The 13,385-nt window shown below is 45.1% G+C and overlaps 1 long non-coding RNA gene across 1 annotated transcript in view; it reads right to left on the bottom strand.

The window, feature by feature from the left end:
* The window catches only part of LOC131903744 (uncharacterized), a 42,028-nt gene extending 30,530 nt beyond the window's left edge, over positions 1 to 11,498 (bottom strand). Inside the window, exons 1-2 of the long non-coding RNA XR_009377582.1 lie at positions 11,397 to 11,498; positions 2,105 to 2,276 (exon numbers count right to left, since the gene is read on the bottom strand). This is a non-coding gene — a long non-coding RNA (uncharacterized LOC131903744). The remainder of the gene's footprint in view (positions 1 to 2,104; positions 2,277 to 11,396) is intronic.
* Between the last annotated feature and the right edge of the window lie 1,887 nt (positions 11,499 to 13,385).

Genomic DNA, 13,385 nt, shown 5'->3' with positions numbered 1-13,385 from the left:
GAAAAGATCATTGTCCACATTTCTCAGAGTTCTCAGAACCTTGCTGTCATTAAAATACTTGCCTGGGGTCAAACAGCTAGAGGTGAAGGCACCTACTTGAAATCTGGCCCTGTTCTCCTCCACACCCATTTCCCAGTGGGGTGGCCAGCCTTAGGCCACTCCCAAGGTCACCCTTAGTTCTTCATCACAACTGAGGCTGGGACTGTGGCCCCATTTTCTCTGAAGGAAGAGTCAAATCGCTGGGAATATTGAAGGAGGTTTGTGTATATGCTGTCCTTAATTTCCTCTCCCCTTGCAATAAACCCTAGACTTGAACCCAGCAATGCTCCACCCAGGGATGTAGTATTAGGAAGTATGCAAAAGCGGTCCTCAGGGAGAGCACTGTCTAGGGTGTTGACCTAGAGACAGCTGCCTGTATTATCATTTCTAAAAGGGGCACATTGAAAAGAACAAGTGAGACAGGCCTGAACAGCTAAGAAGGCATCCTTTAAAGTAAATTAAAATATACTCAATCGGTGTAATAGTTTTTAGAATGACATAGAAAGATGGTCAAAATCCATTGTTAAATAAGCACAAAAGAAAGTCATTGAAAGGTGCCTGAAGATTTCTCCATGTTACATGAAAAAATATTTTTCACAGATATGTCAACAAATACCCAGAGAGTTACATACTAAACCAGCAATGCTAACTATTTCCAGCTGGGTGGTTCTGGTTGATTTTCATTTCCTTCATGGATTGTCTATATTTTTTAAACATTCCACATTGAATGGGTGTTAGGGTTTTATTGCTGTGAAGAGACACTATGACCACAGTGTACACTGTGGAACTCATCCTGTACACCACGATGGCCTTGAACTCAGAAATTCTCTTGCCTCTGCTTCCAGAGTGCTGGGATTAAGGTATGTGCCACCACCATATAGCAGAACTAGTTTCGTAACGTGAAAAATGTGTGTAAGATTGGCTGTGTCATTCTGGCCATACAAAGGAAAACATTTAATTAGGGCGGGCTTACAGTTTCAGAGGTTTAGTGCATTATAGTCCACAGTGAGAAGCATGGCAGCATGCAGGCAGACACGGTGCTGAAGAAGGAGCTGAGAGTTCAGTATCATGATCCACAGGCAACAGAAGCAGACTGCCACACTAGGCTTAGCTTGAGCATATAAGTCCTAAATCCCACCTCCACAGTGACACACTTCCTCCAACAAGGCTATCCCTCCTATAGTGCCATTCTCTATGGGCCAAACAGTTAAACACATGAGTCTATGGGGGCCATTCCTATTCAAACCACTACAATTAGGTTTTGTCTTTTGTGTGTGTGTGTGTGTGTGTGTGTGTGTGTGAGACAGGTTTCTCTGTGTAGCCTTGGCTGTCCTGGAACTCATCCTGTACACCACGATGGCCTTGAACTCAGAAATTCTCTTGCCTCTGCTTCCAGAGTGCTGGGATTAAGGTATGTGCCACCACCATATAGCAGAACTAGTTTCGTAATGTGAAAAATGTGTGTAAGATTGGCTGTGTCATTCTGGCCATTCACTAATTCAGGCACTCTTACTTTTGTTTAGGCTGTTAAATGCCAAGTACTGTAGAGTCAGAATTGCATTCAGTTTGGTTTATGATTCTCCAGGCACTGTCCACTTCCAGGGTTCATGAGGTTGTCCCTTTAGAAGGAAACCAGCATTCACTGAGCATTTTCTTGGCTAGGTAGTCCTCTTTTCTACTCTTTATTCATTCCAAGCCATTCTATAACGGAGGCATTATAATTCGTGTCTTAAAGATGGGAAAATGAGGTTGGAGAGGTTAATTGACTAGGTCAAGATTCTGCATAGGTGGTAGTGGAGTGGAGGTTTGCTCACGGCTATGCCAGAATCCCCCATTCTACTCCAGGCCCTTGGTTGCTTTTCACTGTGACCTTGGCTGCTTTTACTCCGAGAGGACTGATCTCTTGCGCTTGAATGGCTTCTGATGGATGCTCACCCCAGTTGGAATTTAAGTGTGGCATCTGCAGCATTTGAGCAGGTGGCTGAATTATCAGGAACAAAACTGATGATGTAATTTTCTGTGTTCTAAGCACTCCTGAAAACCAAGCCACAAAGACGGTACAAACCTCGTGGTACCTGCTCACGCGCAGTGCTTTCCCCTCCTACTTCACCCTCACTGTGGTCTGGATCCTGCACTGCTTAGACTAATGACCACGATGCCTCAAGATCCTGCTGGAGTAGAGCAGAGCGCTTGTGCTGAAAAGGGAATTTTCAAGTTGGCATTTAAGATGTTGAAATCTAAAAGGGAAGCATGAAAGAAAGAGAACTCAAAATCCAAATAAAAATCCACGTGTGGGCAGAGCTCTGGGGATCAGATATTCTCTTTGTATTGTTCAGAGACGGGCTTTCTGCAGCTAAGGCTGAAGTTTTTGGTTGGCCATGCAGAAAATGCTCCTGGGCACTCCCTTGAAAAACTAAATCAACATTATTTTAATTTGTGTCCCCTGCTTCCTGGTTCACAACGGAGGGCAAGGTACACAGCTGAGAAGGAGCATATTTCTCTCACAAGTTAACTTAACATGCAGTGTGCAGGGGATTACTCTGTTCTCACTCAATACCACAGCCCAGAGCTTTATAGAATTCTATTGATCTTCACTAAAGCTGTTTAATTTTTTTAGCTTTAATTTTCTTTCCTTATTTGCTCATTAAGTTGAGGTGAGGAAGGGGTGGGGGGACTGATGGCAGGCAATGCTCTCTGGATTTAAGGCTGGGTTTAAGGGACCACAGAGCCCAATCTGGCCTAGGCCACTGGCTGCGTACATTTGAAAGCCATTTATCCTGTTGGTTCCAGGATTGGGGTTGGGGGTGGGGGAGACAGAGAAAGGAAAAACAAAGTATCCAGGGGTGTATGGATGCTGTTTGTTGCAAACACTCAAAATAAGGAGTCTCTGTGTACATTCCAGAGGCAAAGCTTGGATGAATCTGGCAGAGCTGGAACCCACAAGGAACTTCCATCTAGTGGCAAAGAGAAGCACAGGAATTCCAAATCAAGACAGTCAAAAAGACTCATTTTTCCTTTTGTAGGAGGCACAAAAGCATGCTATCATCTTCAAGTCCTAATGGGTGAAGGATTTCGCTATGCAGAATGCTATGGCATCCTCAGGGATTCACCCACGACTGGCTTGCAAGAGAGTCCCGGCTACCGCTTGGGCAGGAAGTGTGAGAGTTGGCAAGAGTGGATGAGCTTAGTCTCGGCCACCACTTTTGCTCTACTTCCTTGTTGTCCTTCCCAGTATAGACAGTGCTCTCAGAGAGTGGGCCTGGTGGTGTCTGGATTGATCATTAGTTCCCAGTGCTTGGGAGCCTGGGAAGGAGAAGGGGTTCTGGGGTGACACACCCCAAGACCTCTGGGGACAGCAGAGAACAGTGCTCATCTGTGGCATCTTATAATAGAAAGGCCATGGTGAAGGCATTAAAAACGAGGGACCTTTTGCTTCCTTGGTACTATGGAAGTCCTAAGATGTTTACAGATTCCAGTTTAGAGCAGGAAGGAAGCCAACCAGCATGATAAATCGCATCACCTAAGCTTTCGCGTATGACAAGCTCTATGTTCAGTTCTTTGTGCGTATTATTTTTAACAATAATTCTTTGTAAATAAGCAATATTGAGGCAGAAAGAAGTTACGTCTCTTGACCAAGGACTTATGAGTGGTAAACAGCAGAGGTAGCATTTGAACCTTGTTGCTGCAGCTCCAGGATGCCTAAATGCCCACTGCTACAGGCCCACCAACGAAAGCACATCCCTTAGTGGTCATTAGCATAGGTGTATTCAGGAGGTTAAAAAGAACTCTATGTGGTGTTATTTGGAGCCTGGAGCTGGGGAACAAATTTATACCTGATACAAGAGTGGTCCCAGAGAAGAACCATTTGAGAGCACAAATAGCTTGCCTCTGATTAGGAAGCTGTGTTGCTATAGAGGCTGAGAGTGGGATGTGGAAGAGAAGTTTTGTTCTAGCTCTGACAGACAGCTCAGTGTAGACAGGATAACACCATGGGAAGGAAATGGACAGGAGAGGAGAGGAGAAAGGGAGGCCGAGTCCAGCTCCTAAAGGGTTAAGAGAGCAGGCTACATGCCAAGGTCAGGGCAAGGTGGAATGTTTTATCTCCTGGGCTGGGTGGGTTTGGCAGTGGCTGGCCAATCTATTCTATGTGAAGGTTTCTCAGAGGCATTGGGAAAGGGCTCCACCAAGCAGCAGAATTGAGCTCAGGCTGAGCGCCCATCAATCTATTGCTGTCCTGGGGCCCAGACAGAGGACAGGGAGGTTCCACTCTGGTGGTACTGAGACTGATTCCTTCCTGTTTTCCATTATGCTTTCTCTGTCCTAACCCAAGATGAATTTTTGTTTTGTTTTGGTTTTGATGCCTGGACATGGTAAGAGCAACTGTCTGGCTGTGGCTGGGCTGCTAATTATTTAGGCTTCTGCTGAGTCTAATTCAATCTGTAGACTCCTGGATACTTTCTAGAACACCCGGGACAAAGTCTGGTTCTTCCAGTAGCAGTTGGAGTCCTTAGGCCCGTCCTGGAACCTCAAAAATCTTTCTATATCAGTTGTTTTGTGAGAAAAAAAGGAAAGGAAGAAACCTATTTGAAAATACTGTGGCAACTAAAACATGCCTTCTTGCTTTAATGCAACATTATGTCAAGTCAAAAGCACTCTTGTTTGTGAGCAATTCTATCATTTTATCTACCACTGAGAAAGACAGGGGCTGCCAACAGCAGAATCCTGTCACACCAGTCGCTATCCATTACCAGGGTGTTAAAACACTGGAGGATCAACGGTGTATGGTTGGGCTATGATAAAGATCTAGCTCCTATTTATACAAGCTAAGCATATGCTTTTCAGGATTACAGATGAGGTTCTTAAAGCTTGATTTCTCATATTCAAAACCACTTTACATTATATAATGCAAAGGTCTGGTCTTCCATTTTGAATGTGAAGCTGAATGTTGGGGACATCTGATCTTTGAGGGGAGACGGCCCAACATACAATGACTCTGAAAACACTTTTGGACTCTTCTTTCTGATATAGCTACATCTAAATCACACAAACTGCCAAACAGCCCTGATTAAACACTTACTGGAAATGCCAAGCTCAGGGAGGCCTGCGATTGCATTGTGTGACATAGTAAAGCTGGACTCCATGTCAGCCTGTGGCTGGCAATGGTTGGAGCTCATGCAAGACCCTGGCTGACACTCACAATCCTGGAATTTGCCCCTTTCTTCATCCTGGTATTTGTACACTTTTGAGAATCAGCAGTCGCATGAACTGCCAATCAAACAGGCTCCTTCTGGGAAACACGCAGGAGTTTACCAGGGCTGTAGATTTTCTTGAGTTTGCAGACTTGGAGAACTGTATGTGACCAGTCTGAGGGGAGGGTAGAAGTGTGTACTACCTGAGACTCCTGCTTGTGAGTAACATAAAGTCCTGTTGAACTGGTAATGCAGAATTAGCAATGCTTAGAGCAAGGCCTTTGGACCAGGGGCCATGACGCTGCTGGCTACTTCTTTCTCCCCTGTTTGCCTCAATCTAGACCGCTGCTCTGCCTATGCTGCCACATGGCTGAAGACCCAGCCAGAGTCCCCAGGCCCCCGTATGGCAATACTGGCACCAAGGAGAAACAGAAACTCTTTCTCCAGCTCTATTTGAAAACTCCCAGTAAGAGTTCTGATAGGCCCAGGTTGGGACGTGTATCACCCTAGATCAATCAGCTGTGATCCAGGGGCTGGTTTTTTGTTTGCTTGTTTGTTTGTTTGTTTTTACATTCCAACTATAAAAGGGGACTTGAAGAAGGATGAACAACATCCTTAGAAAGACAAACAGATGTCTCAAGAGCAGGGAAGGGTTCTGGCAGTATCGGAGGTATTTCAAACCGTCATATTTACTCTCAGAAAAGCTTTGTCATGGTATAAAAAGGAAAGGATCTTAGACATACAGCTGAAGACAAAGCAATCGTCACTGGAGTCTTGAAAATTTAACGGGTTCATCAACTCTGAGATGATGGGTCACAACAAATCCAGGGCAGTCTCCTTGGAAGGTAGACTCTGAAAAGCAGTACATGTCCGTTCTTCAGAAATGCCTGCCCTTCACAATATTTTAATCAAGCTCTGTCGGCCTAGCATTTGCACTTTGCAGAGGAGTTCAGTGTGTGAGCCCTGGTGCATGGAAGGAGTGAGTCTGACTTTACTGTCCTAACCTTAAATAGACTTTGAAAACTTCCCAGGAAGCCCCGTGACTCTTGTGGCCTCTTCGGCTCACAGGAGGCAAACTATGAAACTCATCAATCTGGTCAGGGATGCCTCAGAAGATGGAGTTCGTTACCTACAAGGACCCTCAGGAGAAATGTATTATTGGCCATAGCATCAGGAATTGCTGTGTTCCTTCCCCAAACAGAATATTTATTTTTGTTTTAGATTTACAGACGACATTAGATACCATGACCTTCTATGTTTTTTTTTTTCACAGCGTCCTCTAGGAAGCTCAAAGCCAAGCCCATAATCCTCCCTCCTCCATAGGCTAACCTGGAATCTTTAATGGCAGGTGTTCAGTAAATTAATCTATTTCTCTCTATCAAACTCTGTCCACCTTATTTTTCCTTTGCCTTCAAATTTAAACATATGCAAAATTTATTTAACCTAACATCTTTGTAAGCCAGTTTAAACTTTTTAGAGACTAAGGTGAAGATATAAGCAATTACTTGATCTCTAACTCAGAAGTTTGGATGCTCAAAAACTGTCCTGTCTTGTCTGGCAGAGAGTGTAGTATTCCTCCTAGGCCCAGCTGATCTCTTAGAGACATGCTTGATATCAAGTCCCTTTGCAGGGATTCAAATCTTCCCTACCAACTCTTAATTACAAGTTATATTGTCAGTGTGATTTGCTTCCTACCATTTTTGACTACGAAAACTGTTACCTTGCATTCCTTTGCAAGACTGGGAGGTAAATACACTTCCCTGTGGTTATTTTATCCAAATGAGAATTCAGCTTTATCCTCTAAAATACTATTCTATGTTCACAAACTACCTGGAAGCTTTCACAGATCTGTAATTGCTGGGAGGTTTTTCCTTAACAACAAATCTCAGATGTTTCACCTCAGGCATCCAAAGTTCCAGCAGTAACAATGGTAAGACAATCACTGTCTGCAACACTGATCCACAGTGATGACCATCATATGAGTATTTGAGGAGCACAGTCTTTCTCCACAGTTGGGGGTAGGATTGAGAGGATGAACAAGTCTGCCAGAATTGGAGTGAAAAACTGGATAATCTAAACGAACCCTTCATTTCCAGGATGTGCAGAACGCTCTTCTAGGTGACTGCTGGTCTCCTTCATGTATCTTCTGGGGAACTTTTGTTAGCTTCTATATCTGCAGCGTAGGTCTTCATGGACACTGTTATTCAGAAGTCTCTCGAAAGACACAGCACAAGAGGCAAGCTTCTCCACTGCAGCCTGCATCCTGTTCTCTGTGCAAGCCCTTATTTTGGTTGAAACAATGACTATAAATATTTAACATCCTAAAAGCTGTGGCTTTCCAGCTTCAACCATCCGATGGGAGACGACGACGCATGCATTAATTTACAACCCACTCTCCTCGGAGTGGATCGATGGTATTTCATAAGGTAGGAAACCAGACGGCATAATTTTGGTGGGGAGAAGAAAAGAGCAGGGGCTGGCCTGCAGACCCCTGCTGATTTTCAGAGGAGACTGGAAGGTGCTCTAGGTTTGGTGGTTGTTTCTCTTTCCAAGTTTTGACAATATTTTTCCAAACTGAGGAAATTGACAATAGCATTTTGAGAAGACAATGTGGAAGGCTTCCTTCTTAGACAGACTCTATTATTACCCCCCTACCCTGGTCTACACACACACACACACACACACACACACACACACACACACACACACGCACACACACACACACACGCACACAGAGAGAGAGAGATATACAGAGATGGAGAAAAAAGACAGAAACACACACGCACACACACACACACACAGAGAAAGAGAGAGAGAGAGAGAGAGAGAGAGAGAGAGAGAGAGAGAGTAGAGTAGAAGAAGTAAAATGACAAGTGTTGCTACTGAAGGGACTAACAGTGAGGAAGAGGAAGAGCGCCATTCCTCAAAGCTGGACACAGTATTGTATTTGACCTATTTGAACAGAGGTAATGTCTTGAAAAATAATACCCCCTTCTAAATTTTACATAACACTAAGTGATCTATCTGAGTGTCATTTTTTCCAGTGATTACTTTTCCAGCTTGCAGACAGTCTCATTCTTGTCTATTTTACATTTAATCTAGAAGAGAAATGATAACAGATGGAGGGAAGAAAAAGGAGAAACAAACCACGCAGAGGCTGGTGTCCTTACGTTGCAGGGTGGTTATTCATTCAGACTTTTCTGAATGACGTCCACACTGCCAAGGGTAGGGATAAATAGTGTTGAAGTCTCCCTTTTTAGCTGTTGCTATAGAAAAGTAGTGGCTCATAAAATATTTTCATAATTAAAATAATGGAATGTGCAAAAAAATAGAAATTCAATCACACAGAAGGAATCATCGATCTAGGTGCTGATGTGTGAACCAACAACTCTTGTTCAGCATGATTTGTTGGCTATTCATTTTTTTAATTTTTATTTGTGTAGTGACATGCTTCGAAGTTCAAAAGACTCAGAACTCTGACATTAGGCAAGTGGCACTTCCAAAGGCCTTCAGCAGTATAGCAATTAAAGCTGAGTCATCTGTTGCAAAATATTATTTTAAGACGGTTACATTTGTTTATGCTGTGGAAGATTTGTTTAATGATGCAGAGATGTGTTGCATTCTCTTCTGTTGCATTTGTTTAACTCTGTGAAGCTGTGTAACTTTGTCTGTCTAAAATATCTGATTGGTCTAATAAAGAGCTGAAAACGGCCAATAGCTAGTCAGGAGAAAGGATAGGCAGGGCTGGCAGGCAGAGAGCATATATAGAAGGAGAAAAGAAACAGCAAGGAGCATGAAAAGGAGAAGGCGAGGAGGACTCCAGGGGCCAGCCACCCAGCTACACAGCAAGCCATGGAGTAAGAAGGAAAGAAAGGTGTATAGGATAAAGACAAAAGCCCAGAGGTAGACGGGATAATTTAAGAAAAGCTGGCTAGAAATAAGCCAAGCTAAGGCCGGGCATTTAAAAAATAGCCTCCGTGTGATTTATTTGGGAGCTGGGTGGTGGCCCCCAAAGAGCAAAGAGCCAAAGGAGTGAAAAACAACCAACTACAGGTATAAGTGCTTGGTGCCCTCCCTCGGGAGGTGCAGATGCTGAGGACTGAGGTCTGAGACACACACTGACTCAGGCCGACTAGTCAGAGCCATTGCTGTATCTGGATTGTACTAGAATCAAACACCACTGAGTCCCATTTCCCCATCACAGAGCTGAGAGCAGCTGCTGAAAAACAAATGACGGAAGAAATCTGTTAGACAATGAAGGAAGTGCGTTGTTTCACCTATCCAAGAATCTGGGCGGGGGATAGCTGTCAGGTCAGACCTGACCTGTGGCTCCGATGCCGTCCCGTGTCCGGCTTCTTCCCATCTCACTAGCTCGCTTTTGCAGGGTTGATGGAATCCCCATCCTGCTCAGAGATTCCCCTTGGCAGCTGCATCCCCTTCTCTGGTGATAACACAATGACCGTGTCAGACTTCACATTCAAGGTGAGCATCCGGGAACACAGGACACGCCTCTTGACGGAAGTACTTGGGGCCCACCGTGGGATTGAAGGTGGTGGTGGGGCACCCCTGGAATGAGACTAGAAGGAGACAGAGAGGAGCAAATTCCAGGAAAGGAAAAATCAAGGTGCCGTTGAAGGAGGAAGTGGAGGCCGTGGACACAAACAGCAAATGCTCGCTACGGCGACGCCGCGGCTCCTTTCTCCACCGTGCCTTTCACGCCACATCTTGATTTTATTTTCTCTTGCTGCCAAGTCACCTGAGGAAGTCCACAGTGAAGCCATTCTGGTTGTGGGCTGGATGAAGTCTCAAATGATCCTTTGATCTTCATTCCCAAGTACTGGTTCTGTGTCTGCTGAATAGCGGACTGGCTATGCCGGCAGGCACCTGGCACCCAGGCCACCACTCTCCTCTCGGTCCTGTGGCAGACATCATCAATCAATCACAGGACATTTTCCTGTGTAGTCCAGATGTGGCCCCAGAGACCTACTTAAAACGGTCCTCCAGACAGCCCCTACCGATGTATTGGTGTTGACAAGTGAGATAAAACGTAAAGCATTGCACACCAGCGACGCAAACTGGCCCATTTCATCCACACACTGAGAGCACTCACAAACACGTACTCAGTATGCATAGGCCTCAGTGTTTCTCAATGTGGCCTGCAGATCTCTTGGATCAGAATCCCCTTGTGTTCCTGTTAAAATGTGCAATCCCAACACCCACTCTAGAGCTGTAGAATCGGAACCCCCAGTGCTGGAGTTGAGCAAACACCTTGGAGATGCTTTTTAAACCATACTCTCAGCATAATGGTTTTAAGCACTCAGTGGGCCACACAATGGAACACTAACGGTCAGTCCTACCAAGCTTCTGAGATACTGTCTCATTGTTTATGTATTCTTTCAGTAGAACATTGGAGAGTACTGTGTGTGGGTACTGGGCTAGTTTCTGATGTACTGTGTGTGGGTACTGGGCTAGTTTCTGAATTAGGTGAGGATGTTGATGTAAGGAGTTTCTAGACTTGGTGGAGCATAAGAAGATAGGGCTAACTGCTGCAGAAAGGACCAGGGTGTGAGGGGGTCAGCTGTGTGCTACATCGCCTCCATGGAGCCGCAGGGAGAGAGCGTCATGGGTGACTTGGTCCTGGAGCCTTTGTGGGTTAGAAACAGTTGGGATGTGGGGTGGGAAGTGAGACCTTCTGAGAGGAAACTTAGCCATGGATAGAGGAGAGGGTGTGACAGACTCAGGACTACTGAGCTTAGCTGGGACTGAGGAGACCTGGGGAAGGAAGTTGGGAAGACCAGATTAAGTTTTCATCAGGGAGAGTTCTGTGCCTCTGGCATTTGTGCTTATATTTTGTCGTGTAGGCAACAGAGAAGCAGTTTAAGCAGAGACAGTGAGGGTGTTGAAGCAGGAGGCTGTAGAGTCTGAAATTGACAGGAAGAACCAGAGTGAGACAAGCCGGGGGCCTAGATGTGGAAGAGCTCCTACAGCCACCCGGTGAGAGGCTGGGCTGTGAACGGGAATCTTGGCAGAAGACATGGCTGGGGACAGATGAGTCTCTTCTGGTTTGCCTGACAGGCAAGGGTGGATTAACAAGGATGAGCAGGGCTGTACGGCAATGACAAGTCAATCTTGAATATCAGTGTTTGTCATAGAAGCTTACTCACTCACATCTTATATCCAGGACGGTTGGCAGGAGGCTCCAATCCACACAGCCATTTGGCATCTCAGCTTGAGTGAAACTGGTATTTTCTTCTTCCTTGCACCTTAAAATGTATGTGGAGCTAAAGAAAAGAGAGGATTGGAGGAGGCTGGAAGACTCTGACAGCACAGAAGTGTTCGACCCCATTCATAGTCTGTTGGTCTGAATCACAACAGAGTCCTGATATAAATACCAGGGAAGCTGGGAAAAGTAGGGGACGTGGAATGTTTGGTGAGCTCTTTCCTTAGCTAGATAAAGACAATTTCAGGGTTTAATCCTGAGTCAGGAGTGGAAAAGGCACATTCCGGGGTTGATTATGAGCGCAAACTGATTAAGAGGAAGGGATTGGACCTAGACACAATCCCTGTAACCCTCCCCATTATCTGCAGCATGCTATTCTGATTCAGGCCTGGGCCTGATGGTGTACTCCAACTGGATTAATTCTATACGTTTCAATCTTTAGAAGTCAGTCAAATGAATGCTTGAATTAGGACATAGGAGTGAACATATTTCACATTAGATAAATGAAATCCAGCACTCACACACACTCTTGGGTTTTAATCAATACATTTTTATATAAAACAAAAACAAAAATCTCCAAATCTAAACCCACTTTGCTTCCTCAGCAACCTCAGAGGTTTTTAGGAAATACAAATATTTTCATAGAGTAATAAATCTTCAGAGAACCCGTAATTACTATTTTCTCTAAAAACTCACTAAAACAAAAATCGGTGTTTCGGAACCGAACACACTTCCCTTCAAAAGTGTCATGGCCGTTGTCAAAAAGAAGCATGCATGCAGGCAGCAGGTATTTCCTGCCGGATGCCCTCGAGTCCCTGGCACTTCACTGGGGCCTGAGAACGTGTCAGTGGGATGCTGTCCTTTGGGAATTTATGGTCAGCTGGGGAGCTGGACTTTGATTTGGACTCGATACTCCAAACCCTCCATGCTCACACATCATGCAGAAGACTAACTTGCTCTCCAAACAAGCCCGCCATCGTCACTGCTGCCTCCCACAGTGTTAACGTTCCCAGCCCGCCTTTAAACCCGCGCCTGAGCCAAAGCAAACCAAGAGGTTCGCCAGCTGGATGCTCTGGGAGACAGAGATGACGACTGTGATACTCCAGCTTTGGGGGGACTTCTGGTCTAATGGTAGGGTGCTGATCTGTTGGGAGTTTTTGTTTGGTTTTTGTTTTCTGATGTGCCCCGAAATTCCCATTACTGGTCTTTGTTTGAACAAAATTTCACAGCCATTGAGAAACCATGTCTGGCACATAGAGAGGAAAGAGGGAGCTTCCTTTTGCCCAGACAAGAGAATAAGATAGATATTCGGAGAAGGGGTAGGTTGCTTTCCAGACCCCACTCCCATCAGAACCATTCTGTTCATTTAATAGTTGTGCTTCTAGGGCAAATCCAAAGCCATCTTCCCTTTGCTCCTGGGGACAGCAGCTCCGACAGAAAATACTTGGAGTCGTTGAGGGCAGAAACAAGAAGGCTCTCTGGGAACAGAGCGCCTCTGATCCCGTTCCTTTTATGCCCCAGGAAAAGAAAAGAGGCCCAGGCGAAAACCCCTCCTGGGGCTTCCCAACCAGTTAAATATGAGGAAGAGAGAAAGGAGAAAAAATTCTAAATAAAAGCAAAGTCTTTGAAAAACTTCAAAGAAACGTTTCTCCTGTTCAGAAGTCAAGAGCACATCTGGCTGGCGGTGAAGGGGGAAGTGATGGCATGTGGGCAGAAAAGCCCTCTTCCAATCTGTCCTTTAAGGAAGGCAAGAAAGGGGCCTCAGAAGATGGCTAGCGGAGAAAACTGCAAGGCGGGAAGGGAAGTTAAAGGGAAGGAGAAAAGGGAAGGGAAAGAAAGGCTCTAAATCTTGTAATGTTTTAGGAGGGCTTATTAGAGCGAAAATTAAGTGTCATACAGAGCTCGGCTCCAGTATTGATGGCTTTTATTCAAAGAGC

This window comes from Peromyscus eremicus, chromosome 2, assembly GCF_949786415.1.
Source record: "Peromyscus eremicus chromosome 2, PerEre_H2_v1, whole genome shotgun sequence".
NCBI classification, from domain to species: domain Eukaryota; kingdom Metazoa; phylum Chordata; class Mammalia; order Rodentia; family Cricetidae; genus Peromyscus; species Peromyscus eremicus.
This window is presented reverse-complemented; position numbering and strand designations above follow the sequence as displayed.